The following is a 13,451-nucleotide window of genomic DNA, read 5'->3' as shown; positions in this document are numbered from 1 at the left end:
GGCAGAACCCTCGCCGGGCCCAGGCCTGGTGGCCTCAGCCATAGTCTTGGCCCCAGAAGGCAAGGGTGAGGACTACAGGCTGACAGCCGGTCCACAAGCCCAGGGGCTTAGCTGAGAGGGACAGACCTGTCACCTAGCCAGGGCCTACTTTCCTCTCTCTGGATAGGTCCCCTGAGTGGGAGGCGGCAGCTATCCCAGCACTCCCCAGGCTCCTGAATTTGCATGCCTCTTCCCCTTGCCCAGCCCCATTTCCAGCCTGCTGCAGCACCCAGAAGGAAGCTGGAGAGACAGCTAAGGGTGCTCCAGAGTGGTTTTTCTTGTTGCCTTTCTTGATACCAGAGATCAGGGGAAAGCGCGAACGCAGTCCCCCACTACCAGAAATTATGCAGTCGAGTATCCCGCATTTGGGGACATCGCAGGGGTCAGCACATCCGAAGTGCAATGGATGAGCCTCACCCTGGGAGAACCACCTTCGTGATCATGGTGTCTCCCCTGCCAGGTAAGTATGAGTTGGAAGGGGACAGGGCAAGGGGGGCCCGCTTGGCATCTCCCTGCAGAGCGAGGGTGGCATCCACAGAGGCAAGGCCTGAGGCGGGGCAGAGCATGGGCGTGGGGGCGCAAAGTGACCAGCCAAGGCCCCGCAGACCCTTTGGGCAAAGCCGTTGCCTACCCAAAGCTGCTTCCCAGAAGCCTCGGCCGGCCGGCCAGTGAAATTTACATGACCACGCCATCCAGCAGAGCCAATCAGGGCCTTGCTTTCAGGATCCTCTCCATTGCTGAGAATTTGGGCAAGGGTAGAGTACAGCATGCTGACAGGTGGGCTCGCCAGGTGGAAAGAAGGCCCAGAAGCAGAGTTGGAGGCTTCTGAGCCTACAGAACTGCCACTAAGCCCTACTCTAGGGCTAGGCAGTGCTTTTGTTGGCCAAAGCCAGGGAAAAGGCCTGCCGGGGAGCAGTGTTTCGCGCCCTGAGCCCCTCACGCCTTCCCGAACGCTCCCAAACGCGGCAGAACCCTCGCCGGGCAGAGCCCTCGCCGGGCCCAGGCCTGGTGGCCTCAGCCATAGTCTTGGCCCCAGAAGGCAAGGGTGAGGACTACAGGCTGACAGCCGGTCCACAAGCCCAGGGGCTTAGCTGAGAGGGACAGACCTGTCACCTAGCCAGGGCCTACTTTCCTCTCTCTGGATAGGTCCCCTGAGTGGGAGGCGGCAGCTATCCCAGCACTCCCCAGGCTCCTGAATTTGCATGCCTCTTCCCCTTGCCCAGCCCCATTTCCAGCCTGCTGCAGCACCCAGAAGGAAGCTGGAGAGACAGCTAAGGGTGCTCCAGAGTGGTTTTTCTTGTTGCCTTTCTTGATACCAGAGATCAGGGGAAAGCGCGAACGCAGTCCCCCACTACCAGAAATTATGCAGTCGAGTATCCCGCATTTGGGGACATCGCAGGGGTCAGCACATCCGAAGTGCAATGGATGAGCCTCACCCTGGGAGAACCACCTTCGTGATCATGGTGTCTCCCCTGCCAGGTAAGTATGAGTTGGAAGGGGACAGGGCAAGGGGGGCCCGCTTGGCATCTCCCTGCAGAGCGAGGGTGGCATCCACAGAGGCAAGGCCTGAGGCGGGGCAGAGCATGGGCGTGGGGGCGCAAAGTGACCAGCCAAGGCCCCGCAGACCCTTTGGGCAAAGCCGTTGCCTACCCAAAGCTGCTTCCCAGAAGCCTCGGCCGGCCGGCCAGTGAAATTTACATGACCACGCCATCCAGCAGAGCCAATCAGGGCCTTGCTTTCAGGATCCTCTCCATTGCTGAGAATTTGGGCAAGGGTAGAGTACAGCATGCTGACAGGTGGGCTCGCCAGGTGGAAAGAAGGCCCAGAAGCAGAGTTGGAGGCTTCTGAGCCTACAGAACTGCCTCTAAGCCCTACTCTAGGGCTAGGCAGTGCTTTTGTTGGCCAAAGCCAGGGAAAAGGCCTGCCGGGGAGCAGTGTTTCGCGCCCTGAGCCCCTCACGAACGCTCCCAAACGCGGCAGAACCCTCGCCGGGCAGAGCCCTCGCCGGGCCCAGGCCTGGTGGCCTCAGCCATAGTCTTGGCCCCAGAAGGCAAGGGTGAGGACTACAGGCTGACAGCCGGTCCACAAGCCCAGGGGCTTAGCTGAGAGGGACAGACCTGTCACCTAGCCAGGGCCTACTTTCCTCTCTCTGGATAGGTCCCCTGAGTGGGAGGCGGCAGCTATCCCAGCACTCCCCAGGCTCCTGAATTTGCATGCCTCTTCCCCTTGCCCAGCCCCATTTCCAGCCTGCTGCAGCACCCAGAAGGAAGCTGGAGAGACAGCTAAGGGTGCTCCAGAGTGGTTTTTCTTGTTGCCTTTCTTGATACCAGAGATCAGGGGAAAGCGCGAACGCAGTCCCCCACTACCAGAAATTATGCAGTCGAGTATCCCGCATTTGGGGACATCGCAGGGGTCAGCACATCCGAAGTGCAATGGATGAGCCTCACCCTGGGAGAACCACCTTCGTGATCATGGTGTCTCCCCTGCCAGGTAAGTATGAGTTGGAAGGGGACAGGGCAAGGGGGGCCCGCTTGGCATCTCCCTGCAGAGCGAGGGTGGCATCCACAGAGGCAAGGCCTGAGGCGGGGCAGAGCATGGGCGTGGGGGCGCAAAGTGACCAGCCAAGGCCCCGCAGACCCTTTGGGCAAAGCCGTTGCCTACCCAAAGCTGCTTCCCAGAAGCCTCGGCCGGCCGGCCAGTGAAATTTACATGACCACGCCATCCAGCAGAGCCAATCAGGGCCTTGCTTTCAGGATCCTCTCCATTGCTGAGAATTTGGGCAAGGGTAGAGTACAGCATGCTGACAGGTGGGCTCGCCAGGTGGAACGAAGGCCCAGAAGCAGCTTTTGAGGCCCTTTCCCAGCATTCCCCAGGCTCCTGAATTTGCATGCCTCTTCCCCTTGCCCAGCCCCATTTCCAGCCTACTGCAGCACCCAGAAGGAAGCTGGAGAGACAGCTAAGGGTGCTCCAGAGTGGTTTTTCTTGTTGCCTTTCTTGATACCAGAGATCAGGGGAAAGCGCGAACGCAGTCCCCCACTACCAGAAATTATGCAGTCGAGTATCCCGCATTTGGGGACATCGCAGGGGTCAGCACATCCGAAGTGCAATGGATGAGCCTCACCCTGGGAGAACCACCTTCGTGATCATGGTGTCTCCCCTGCCAGGTAAGTATGAGTTGGAAGGGGACAGGGCAAGGGGGGCCCGCTTGGCATCTCCCTGCAGAGCGAGGGTGGCATCCACAGAGGCAAGGCCTGAGGCGGGGCAGAGCATGGGCGTGGGGGCGCAAAGTGACCAGCCAAGGCCCCGCAGACCCTTTGGGCAAAGCCGTTGCCTACCCAAAGCTGCTTCCCAGAAGCCTCGGCCGGCCGGCCAGTGAAATTTACATGACCACGCCATCCAGCAGAGCCAATCAGGGCCTTGCTTTCAGGATCCTCTCCATTGCTGAGAATTTGGGCAAGGGTAGAGTACAGCATGCTGACAGGTGGGCTCGCCAGGTGGAAAGAAGGCCCAGAAGCAGAGTTGGAGGCTTCTGAGCCTACAGAACTGCCACTAAGCCCTACTCTAGGGCTAGGCAGTGCTTTTGTTGGCCAAAGCCAGGGAAAAGGCCTGCCGGGGAGCAGTGTTTCGCGCCCTGAGCCCCTCACGCCTTCCCGAACGCTCCCAAACGCGGCAGAACCCTCGCCGGGCAGAGCCCTCGCCGGGCCCAGGCCTGGTGGCCTCAGCCATAGTCTTGGCCCCAGAAGGCAAGGGTGAGGACTACAGGCTGACAGCCGGTCCACAAGCCCAGGGGCTTAGCTGAGAGGGACAGACCTGTCACCTAGCCAGGGCCTACTTTCCTCTCTCTGGATAGGTCCCCTGAGTGGGAGGCGGCAGCTATCCCAGCACTCCCCAGGCTCCTGAATTTGCATGCCTCTTCCCCTTGCCCAGCCCCATTTCCAGCCTGCTGCAGCACCCAGAAGGAAGCTGGAGAGACAGCTAAGGGTGCTCCAGAGTGGTTTTTCTTGTTGCCTTTCTTGATACCAGAGATCAGGGGAAAGCGCGAACGCAGTCCCCCACTACCAGAAATTATGCAGTCGAGTATCCCGCATTTGGGGACATCGCAGGGGTCAGCACATCCGAAGTGCAATGGATGAGCCTCACCCTGGGAGAACCACCTTCGTGATCATGGTGTCTCCCCTGCCAGGTAAGTATGAGTTGGAAGGGGACAGGGCAAGGGGGGCCCGCTTGGCATCTCCCTGCAGAGCGAGGGTGGCATCCACAGAGGCAAGGCCTGAGGCGGGGCAGAGCATGGGCGTGGGGGCGCAAAGTGACCAGCCAAGGCCCCGCAGACCCTTTGGGCAAAGCCGTTGCCTACCCAAAGCTGCTTCCCAGAAGCCTCGGCCGGCCGGCCAGTGAAATTTACATGACCACGCCATCCAGCAGAGCCAATCAGGGCCTTGCTTTCAGGATCCTCTCCATTGCTGAGAATTTGGGCAAGGGTAGAGTACAGCATGCTGACAGGTGGGCTCGCCAGGTGGAACGAAGGCCCAGAAGCAGCTTTTGAGGCCCTTTCCCAGCATTCCCCAGGCTCCTGAATTTGCATGCCTCTTCCCCTTGCCCAGCCCCATTTCCAGCCTACTGCAGCACCCAGAAGGAAGCTGGAGAGACAGCTAAGGGTGCTCCAGAGTGGTTTTTCTTGTTGCCTTTCTTGATACCAGAGATCAGGGGAAAGCGCGAACGCAGTCCCCCACTACCAGAAATTATGCAGTCGAGTATCCCGCATTTGGGGACATCGCAGGGGTCAGCACATCCGAAGTGCAATGGATGAGCCTCACCCTGGGAGAACCACCTTCGTGATCATGGTGTCTCCCCTGCCAGGTAAGTATGAGTTGGAAGGGGACAGGGCAAGGGGGGCCCGCTTGGCATCTCCCTGCAGAGCGAGGGTGGCATCCACAGAGGCAAGGCCTGAGGCGGGGCAGAGCATGGGCGTGGGGGCGCAAAGTGACCAGCCAAGGCCCCGCAGACCCTTTGGGCAAAGCCGTTGCCTACCCAAAGCTGCTTCCCAGAAGCCTCGGCCGGCCGGCCAGTGAAATTTACATGACCACGCCATCCAGCAGAGCCAATCAGGGCCTTGCTTTCAGGATCCTCTCCATTGCTGAGAATTTGGGCAAGGGTAGAGTACAGCATGCTGACAGGTGGGCTCGCCAGGTGGAAAGAAGGCCCAGAAGCAGAGTTGGAGGCTTCTGAGCCTACAGAACTGCCACTAAGCCCTACTCTAGGGCTAGGCAGTGCTTTTGTTGGCCAAAGCCAGGGAAAAGGCCTGCCGGGGAGCAGTGTTTCGCGCCCTGAGCCCCTCACGCCTTCCCGAACGCTCCCAAACGCGGCAGAACCCTCGCCGGGCAGAGCCCTCGCCGGGCCCAGGCCTGGTGGCCTCAGCCATAGTCTTGGCCCCAGAAGGCAAGGGTGAGGACTACAGGCTGACAGCCGGTCCACAAGCCCAGGGGCTTAGCTGAGAGGGACAGACCTGTCACCTAGCCAGGGCCTACTTTCCTCTCTCTGGATAGGTCCCCTGAGTGGGAGGCGGCAGCTATCCCAGCACTCCCCAGGCTCCTGAATTTGCATGCCTCTTCCCCTTGCCCAGCCCCATTTCCAGCCTGCTGCAGCACCCAGAAGGAAGCTGGAGAGACAGCTAAGGGTGCTCCAGAGTGGTTTTTCTTGTTGCCTTTCTTGATACCAGAGATCAGGGGAAAGCGCGAACGCAGTCCCCCACTACCAGAAATTATGCAGTCGAGTATCCCGCATTTGGGGACATCGCAGGGGTCAGCACATCCGAAGTGCAATGGATGAGCCTCACCCTGGGAGAACCACCTTTTTTTTTTTTTTTTTTTTTTTTTTAAGTTTCAAAAACCTTTATTAAGTGCTTTAAGTAGGCGATACATAGGTTTTTAAAGAGTGGTACCTCTTCCCTTAGGAAGGGCAGTCCAGTTCAACTTTGTTTCAAATCACATTTTAACAACACAGTCAGTTTACATATGAAATAAGTAGTAAAGGGGGTTTGGTTTCTTGGGGCAGTGTGGGGAGTTCAGTGGGAAGGAGGGGTTAGGGTTTACAGTTCTTCCTCCTTCTCACCCTCCTTGTTGTCCTTGTCTGTGTAATCTCTCAGCAGGTTGAGTACCATTCGGCGGCACGCTTCCCTGCTCACCACCTCCCCGTTGGTCACCAGTCGGGTCCTGGCATACAAGAGGATGTCCTTTATGCAGCAGAGGATTCTCCAGCATCCTTGGATGGCCTCCACTGAGTGTGTCTTTGGAAACAGCCCATACAGCACAGAGTGGTGAGTGATGTTTGGGTATGGGATGTGGTCTTCCATTTCTTGTTTTAAGGCTCCCCGCAGTCTCTGGGCAAAAGGGCAGGCCCAGAACAGATGGTATGTAGTTTCCTCGGCAGGGCAACCCCTTGGGCATTCTCTGTGTGGGCACAGGCCCCTGCTGTGCATGAATGACCGGACTGGCAGTCCCCCTTTCACGGCCATCCATGCAATGTCTTTGTGCCTGTTGGTTAGGGATGGGGAGGATACATTTTCCCACACCCTTGTTGCTGTAGCAGGTGGCAGGTCGCTCACTGGTTCTGTGGTGTCCCTGGACCTGATTAGTCTGTGGATTGTCCTGGGCTTCCATAGGCTTGGTGTGACACAGTTCAGCCCAAATTCCACCACAAACTTCTCAATCTCCTTGTAGTACCAGGGGAGGTCCCAGTTGAACATTGTTGCATTCTCCCACTTATCCCATCCCAGTCTTCTCCATACTGGGAGCAGGAAGAAGCGGAAGACCCTGTAAGCTGAGTGATCCTTGTTCTCGTTCGTCAGGGTTATTCGGACGCAGCCACACACAAAGAAGGCTCTGAGGATTGTCGGGATGTCAGGGACTGCCTTCCCTCCCTTGCGATGCTCCTTGTGCATGACTGTCCTTTTCACCCTGTCCATCTTTGAGTGCCAAACAAAGTGGAAAACCATGCTGTTCACAGCCCGTGCTACGTTGGCCAGGAGTGGCCAGGCCTGTGTCACATACTGCAGCACGGGCAGTGCGTCGTTCCTGAGCACCAGAGCCTTTCCTTCAATGCTCAGGTGTCTCAAGCTCCAAAAGCCCAGTTTCTGCTTGACTTTGGCCAGGCGTTCGTTCCAGCTTTTCGCCGCCGCTCCTGGTCCCCCAAACCAGATACCGAGGATCTTTACCAGTCCTGCCTCAACGGGGAAAGGGAGAGGCTCGTTACATAGGTCCCAGCGGCCAAAAAGCTTTGCCTGTGATTTGTCCACGTTGATCTTTGCTCCTGATGCTTTGCCAAAGTCCTTGCATGCCTCCAGCAGGGACTGGACCGATTTCCCATCTGTGCAGAAGAGGGTGACGTCGTCCATGTACAGCGAACACTTGACTTCTTTCTTTGCGTCTCCTGGTGTCGGGATCCCTCTGATGTTCGGGTTCTTCCTGATGTACTCCGCGAGTAGCTCTATAACCAAAACAAACAAAGAGGGCGAGAGCGGGCAGCCTTGTCTTACCCCAGACCTGATAGGAAAGGGGTCTGTTTTCCAACCATTTACCATGACTGAACTGAAAATGTCTGTATACATTATTCTAACATAATTGCAGAAGCGCTCCCCCAGCCCAAAACCCTGCAGTACCCTCTCCATGAACTCATGGGAGACGCGGTCGAAGGCCTTTTCCTGATCGAGACAGACCAGCGCAGCGTGAATATTCCGGTCTGTGATGTATTGGATCGTGTCCCTGATCAGTGCTAGGCTGTCCGCCACTCTGCGTCCTGGTACCCCACAGGTCTGGTCTGGGTGAACTAACTCTCCCATAGCGCTCTTGAGTCTATTCACCATTGTCTTTGCCAGGATCTTGTAGTCCACATTCAGGAGAGAGATGGGACGCCAGTTCTTGAGGTCACATCTCTCCCCCTTATGTTTATACAGGAGTGCGATCGTTCCTTCCCTTAATGTGTGGGGCATGACTCCCTCCTGCTCCATCTCCTCATACAGCTCCAGAAGGTCTGCTCCCACTAGGTCCCACAGTGAAGTGTAGAATTCAATTGGTAGACCATCACTGCCTGGCGTCTTTCCTGACTTGAAGGATTTAACTGCAATGTGCAGCTCCTCCAGAGTGAGGGGTGCGTTGAGGACTTCCCTTGCTGGTGTGGAGACCTTTCTCGGGATACCTGCCAAAAACCTTTCTGCCTGATCCCCATCTGACCTCTTCTCTGAGTAGAGGTCCCCATAGAAATCTGTCACAGCCTTCCTAATGTCTTCCTTGGTGTCACACAAAATTCCCTCCCTGTTGCGCAGTTGAACCAGTGGGGTGTGCGCAGAGTGGACTTTCTTAAAGAAGAAGGAGTTGCATTTCTCCCCCTTTTCCAGGTTCTCCACCTTAGAACGGAAGATGATCCTCCTGGATTCCTCATGAAAGTGCTCGCTCAGCTCTTTCTTGACTGCCTCCAGAGGGTTCATGACGTCCCATCCCCGGAGTTGGAGGTCGTGCAGTTCTTGCAGCTGTTGCTGCAGTCTACTGAACTCCCTCTTCCTCCCCCTTGCTGCTTTCCTGCCCACGTTCTTAAAGAAATCCTGAATCCTGCCTTTCACCCATTCCCACCATTCCCCTATGGACTGGAAGGTGTCTTTCATGTCTTGCCACTCACTGTAAGTCCTCCTCAGCTCCTCCTGTACATCCTCTCTCCCCAGCAGAGAGCTATTCAGTTTCCAGGTGCCCGGACCTGTCAGGAACTTCCCTGTTAGTTCCCCCTGAAACCTGATAGCCCTGTGGTCAGAGAAATGCACTGTCACCATGGAGTGCTGCCTGATCCTCACTGATCTAGAGGTGAAAACAAAGTCTATCCTGGATCGCACAGATCCATCAGGGCGGCTCCAGGTGAAATTCCTGGCGTCCGCCCCCATGGATCCAATGACGTCCGTCAGGGAGGCCTCACCCACCATCTCCGCTAGGAGTTTCGCACCATCATCTATCCATCCTTCCTTAGCTCTGGTCCCACATCTACCACCACTCTCTAGTATACAGTTGAAATCCCCACCCATCATGATTGTTCTGGAGGTGACCAGCTGTGGTCTGAGGCGCTGGAACAGCTCCCGTCTCTCACCTACATCAGAAGGCGCATACACATTGATCAGTCTAACCGGTTCTCCTGCCCATGAGCCGTCAACGACAAGAGCCCTGCCGCCTTCCAGCTCGGTGACCGAGTCCACTGTGAAGCACCTCCCTCTGACTAAGGTAGCGACTCCTACAGACCTACTGCTGTTCCCCCCAGACCAAAAAGAAGGCCCAAATGCCCACTGCTGTTCTAGGTGGGTGTATGAAGCTGAAAAAGGGATGGAGCATTCCTGAATCATGTACACATCACATTCCTGGCTGGCAAGAAAGTTCAAGGTGCTAGCACATCTGCGCTTGTCTCTGATACTTCTCACATTTATGGAAAACAATGAAATAGCCATCTTAATTAGTGTTTAAGAGTTTAACTTAGGCTCAAATACTAACTATCAAGTCAGAGTAATTAGCTGTTATCACACAGTGACAAGTCTACTTACAGGGCTGGTCAGGCTCCTGGCAGGTCTCCGGCGCGGGGGCTGTTGTCTTGGCCACCGTTGCTTGGTGCTTCTCTGAGGCTGGCTTGCCCACGTGGCTGGTCTCTGGCTCTTCCTCCTCCATGGAGGCCTCTTCCTTCTCAGCTATTGCTGGCGATGGTGGTGGGGACGCTTCCATGACGCTGGCTAGCGCCCTCATCTCCTGCAGCACTCTGGTGACTTGCTCCAGTTGGTCATCTGGACCCTCATTCCCTGGTTGTTCTTCTTCTTCTGACTCCTCTGGATCGGAGTTGGGGTTGTGGTTGCTCAGGTGTTTCTTCCTGGTCTTCTTTGTTACTTGTGGGGGACTGTGCCTCCTTTTCCTGCGCTCCTGTTTTGTCCAGGGTTCTTCTTCCTGGTTCTCAGAGGCGAGTTGGGGAGCGTTGTCTGTTGGCATACTCTCAGGGATGGCAGGCATTCCTTCTTCTGTGCTCTGTGGCTCCAGGACTGGCGTGGAGCCTTGGTCAGGTTTGACTTGCTCCTGCCTGGGGCCTTTCCTCCTCCCAGTTTCCTTGGTCTTTCTGGGTGCTGGGACTGGAAGGCTGGCCACGGCAGCCTCCTCCTGTGCCTCTCTCCCAGGAGGTTTGGCCGCCTGGGCATAGGACTTGGCTCTTTGCGGGCAGTCTTTGAAACGGTGGCCCACGGCACCGCAGAGGTTGCAGGGGGCTTCCTCTTTGCATGCCCTGGCTGTGTGTCCTTCTCTTTTGCAGTTCTTGCACACTTGCACTGTGCAATCTTTAGCGGTGTGGCCCGGTTTACTACACTTGTTGCACAGTCTGGGCTGCCCGGGGTAGAAGAGGTAGCCCGAGTCGCGCCCTAGGGAGAAGCTTGAAGGAGGGTGATGGATTCCATCCGGGGCGGCCGGGTCCTCTTTCAGCTTCACCATGACTGTCCATTTACCATCCCATATTCCATCACTGTCCAGGTTGCGGGAGGGTTCTCTCGTCACTGTGCAGTGTCGGCGTAGGAAGGTGGTCAGGTCCTGGATGTTGACATGCGGGTTGTAGACGTGCACGGTCATCCTCTTCACCTCCAACACGAGTTGGCACTCCAGGTGGAAGTCGGCGAAGGGTTTCTCGTCCCGTCTTGACCAGCACATCTGCCAGTATCTCCTGCAGATTGATTCCGACATGAACGTCAGCAGGTAAGTGCCTTTGGGTGCATCTGACATTATGCACCAAAGCTCAGCTGCTGTGAACCCCATCTTGGTCACCAGCAACTCTGTGAAAGTCTTTCTGCTCAGCTCTGGTGTGGAGCCATCCGATTCCACCTTCCTCTGCATCTTCACCGTGTTGTGGAACCAGGGGTTCAGCGGTCTGCTCATCCTGTCCTTGCTGTTGCGGCGTGCCTTGGGAAGGGTCCTTCAGGGAGCTGCAGCAGGTAGGTACTCCTCAGGCCTGCTCCTGGTGGCTGGCAGTGGTTCCCTTCAGGCAGGCAGGGAAGCTTGGCAGGCAGGGGTTCCCCTCAGCAGGCAGGCAGGCAGGCAGGCCTCAGTATCCAGGCAGCTCCAGCAGGCAAGGAAGGGTCTCCAGCAGGCAAGCAGCTCCAGCAGGCAGGTGAGAGTCCACAGCAGGCGGTTCCAGCAGGCAGGCGAAGTCCACAGCAGGCAGGTGAAGGTCCACAGCAGGCAGGCAGGCAGGCAGGTTTCAGCAGGCAGGTATCTTCAGCAGGATGCAGCTCCAGTAATAGCACTTAAAAGTGCCCTTGTGTGCATATAGCACCAGGTAGTTCTTTGGCAGAACAGTGACCTCTAGTGGACACTAAAGGTACTGCAGGCACGGGGTGATCGTGGTGTCTCCCCTGCCAGGTAAGTATGAGTTGGAAGGGGACAGGGCAAGGGGGGCCCGCTTGGCATCTCCCTGCAGAGCGAGGGTGGCATCCACAGAGGCAAGGCCTGAGGCGGGGCAGAGCATGGGCGTGGGGGCGCAAAGTGACCAGCCAAGGCCCCGCAGACCCTTTGGGCAAAGCCGTTGCCTACCCAAAGCTGCTTCCCAGAAGCCTCGGCCGGCCGGCCAGTGAAATTTACATGACCACGCCATCCAGCAGAGCCAATCAGGGCCTTGCTTTCAGGATCCTCTCCATTGCTGAGAATTTGGGCAAGGGTAGAGTACAGCATGCTGACAGGTGGGCTCGCCAGGTGGAACGAAGGCCCAGAAGCAGCTTTTGAGGCCCTTTCCCAGCATTCCCCAGGCTCCTGAATTTGCATGCCTCTTCCCCTTGCCCAGCCCCATTTCCAGCCTACTGCAGCACCCAGAAGGAAGCTGGAGAGACAGCTAAGGGTGCTCCAGAGTGGTTTTTCTTGTTGCCTTTCTTGATACCAGAGATCAGGGGAAAGCGCGAACGCAGTCCCCCACTACCAGAAATTATGCAGTCGAGTATCCCGCATTTGGGGACATCGCAGGGGTCAGCACATCCGAAGTGCAATGGATGAGCCTCACCCTGGGAGAACCACCTTCGTGATCATGGTGTCTCCCCTGCCAGGTAAGTATGAGTTGGAAGGGGACAGGGCAAGGGGGGCCCGCTTGGCATCTCCCTGCAGAGCGAGGGTGGCATCCACAGAGGCAAGGCCTGAGGCGGGGCAGAGCATGGGCGTGGGGGCGCAAAGTGACCAGCCAAGGCCCCGCAGACCCTTTGGGCAAAGCCGTTGCCTACCCAAAGCTGCTTCCCAGAAGCCTCGGCCGGCCGGCCAGTGAAATTTACATGACCACGCCATCCAGCAGAGCCAATCAGGGCCTTGCTTTCAGGATCCTCTCCATTGCTGAGAATTTGGGCAAGGGTAGAGTACAGCATGCTGACAGGTGGGCTCGCCAGGTGGAACGAAGGCCCAGAAGCAGCTTTTGAGGCCCTTTCCCAGCATTCCCCAGGCTCCTGAATTTGCATGCCTCTTCCCCTTGCCCAGCCCCATTTCCAGCCTACTGCAGCACCCAGAAGGAAGCTGGAGAGACAGCTAAGGGTGCTCCAGAGTGGTTTTTCTTGTTGCCTTTCTTGATACCAGAGATCAGGGGAAAGCGCGAACGCAGTCCCCCACTACCAGAAATTATGCAGACGAGTATCCCGCATTTGGGGACATCGCAGGGGTCAGCACATCCGAAGTGCAATGGATGAGCCTCACCCTGGGAGAACCACCTTCGTGATCATGGTGTCTCCCCTGCCAGGTAAGTATGAGTTGGAAGGGGACAGGGCAAGGGGGGCCCGCTTGGCATCTCCCTGCAGAGCGAGGGTGGCATCCACAGAGGCAAGGCCTGAGGCGGGGCAGAGCATGGGCGTGGGGGCGCAAAGTGACCAGCCAAGGCCCCGCAGACCCTTTGGGCAAAGCCGTTGCCTACCCAAAGCTGCTTCCCAGAAGCCTCGGCCGGCCGGCCAGTGAAATTTACATGACCACGCCATCCAGCAGAGCCAATCAGGGCCTTGCTTTCAGGATCCTCTCCATTGCTGAGAATTTGGGCAAGGGTAGAGTACAGCATGCTGACAGGTGGGCTCGCCAGGTGGAAAGAAGGCCCAGAAGCAGAGTTGGAGGCTTCTGAGCCTACAGAACTGCCACTAAGCCCTACTCTAGGGCTAGGCAGTGCTTTTGTTGGCCAAAGCCAGGGAAAAGGCCTGCCGGGGAGCAGTGTTTCGCGCCCTGAGCCCCTCACGCCTTCCCGAACGCTCCCAAACGCGGCAGAACCCTCGCCGGGCAGAGCCCTCGCCGGGCCCAGGCCTGGTGGCCTCAGCCATAGTCTTGGCCCCAGAAGGCAAGGGTGAGGACTACAGGCTGACAGCCGGTCCACAAGCCCAGGGGCTTAGCTGAGAGGGACAGACCTGTCAC

At 57.2% G+C, this 13,451-nt stretch overlaps 8 non-coding genes and 1 pseudogene across 8 annotated transcripts; all 9 read right to left on the bottom strand.

Annotated features, from left to right (window-relative positions):
• Window positions 1-343: 343 nt before the first annotated feature.
• LOC138294020 (U1 spliceosomal RNA) lies at window positions 344-507 on the bottom strand. Its single transcript, XR_011203156.1, has one exon. It is a non-coding gene; the product is annotated as a U1 spliceosomal RNA (small nuclear RNA).
• Window positions 508-1,362: 855 nt separating this feature from the next.
• On the bottom strand, window positions 1,363-1,526 carry LOC138294008 (U1 spliceosomal RNA). The gene has a single exon (XR_011203154.1). It is a non-coding gene; the product is annotated as a U1 spliceosomal RNA (small nuclear RNA).
• An 847-nt stretch (window positions 1,527-2,373) lies between these two features.
• On the bottom strand, window positions 2,374-2,537 carry LOC138294000 (U1 spliceosomal RNA). The gene has a single exon (XR_011203153.1). It is a non-coding gene; the product is annotated as a U1 spliceosomal RNA (small nuclear RNA).
• A 510-nt stretch (window positions 2,538-3,047) lies between these two features.
• LOC138293996 (U1 spliceosomal RNA) lies at window positions 3,048-3,211 on the bottom strand. The gene has a single exon (XR_011203152.1). It is a non-coding gene; the product is annotated as a U1 spliceosomal RNA (small nuclear RNA).
• Window positions 3,212-4,066: 855 nt separating this feature from the next.
• Window positions 4,067-4,230, bottom strand: LOC138293989 (U1 spliceosomal RNA). The gene has a single exon (XR_011203151.1). It is a non-coding gene; the product is annotated as a U1 spliceosomal RNA (small nuclear RNA).
• Window positions 4,231-4,740: 510 nt separating this feature from the next.
• On the bottom strand, window positions 4,741-4,904 carry LOC138293981 (U1 spliceosomal RNA). Its single transcript, XR_011203150.1, has one exon. It is a non-coding gene; the product is annotated as a U1 spliceosomal RNA (small nuclear RNA).
• Window positions 4,905-5,759: 855 nt separating this feature from the next.
• Window positions 5,760-5,897, bottom strand: LOC138292039 (U1 spliceosomal RNA; annotated as a pseudogene).
• Window positions 5,898-11,968: 6,071 nt separating this feature from the next.
• LOC138293974 (U1 spliceosomal RNA) lies at window positions 11,969-12,132 on the bottom strand. The gene has a single exon (XR_011203149.1). It is a non-coding gene; the product is annotated as a U1 spliceosomal RNA (small nuclear RNA).
• Window positions 12,133-12,642: 510 nt separating this feature from the next.
• On the bottom strand, window positions 12,643-12,806 carry LOC138295215 (U1 spliceosomal RNA). The gene has a single exon (XR_011203541.1). It is a non-coding gene; the product is annotated as a U1 spliceosomal RNA (small nuclear RNA).
• Window positions 12,807-13,451: the final 645 nt, after the last annotated feature.

Source organism: Pleurodeles waltl, chromosome 1_1 (genome assembly GCF_031143425.1).
Source record: "Pleurodeles waltl isolate 20211129_DDA chromosome 1_1, aPleWal1.hap1.20221129, whole genome shotgun sequence".
Lineage (NCBI taxonomy): Eukaryota > Metazoa > Chordata > Amphibia > Caudata > Salamandridae > Pleurodeles > Pleurodeles waltl.
The sequence above is the reverse complement of the archived record's forward strand: the minus strand, read 5'-3'. Positions and strand labels throughout refer to the sequence as shown.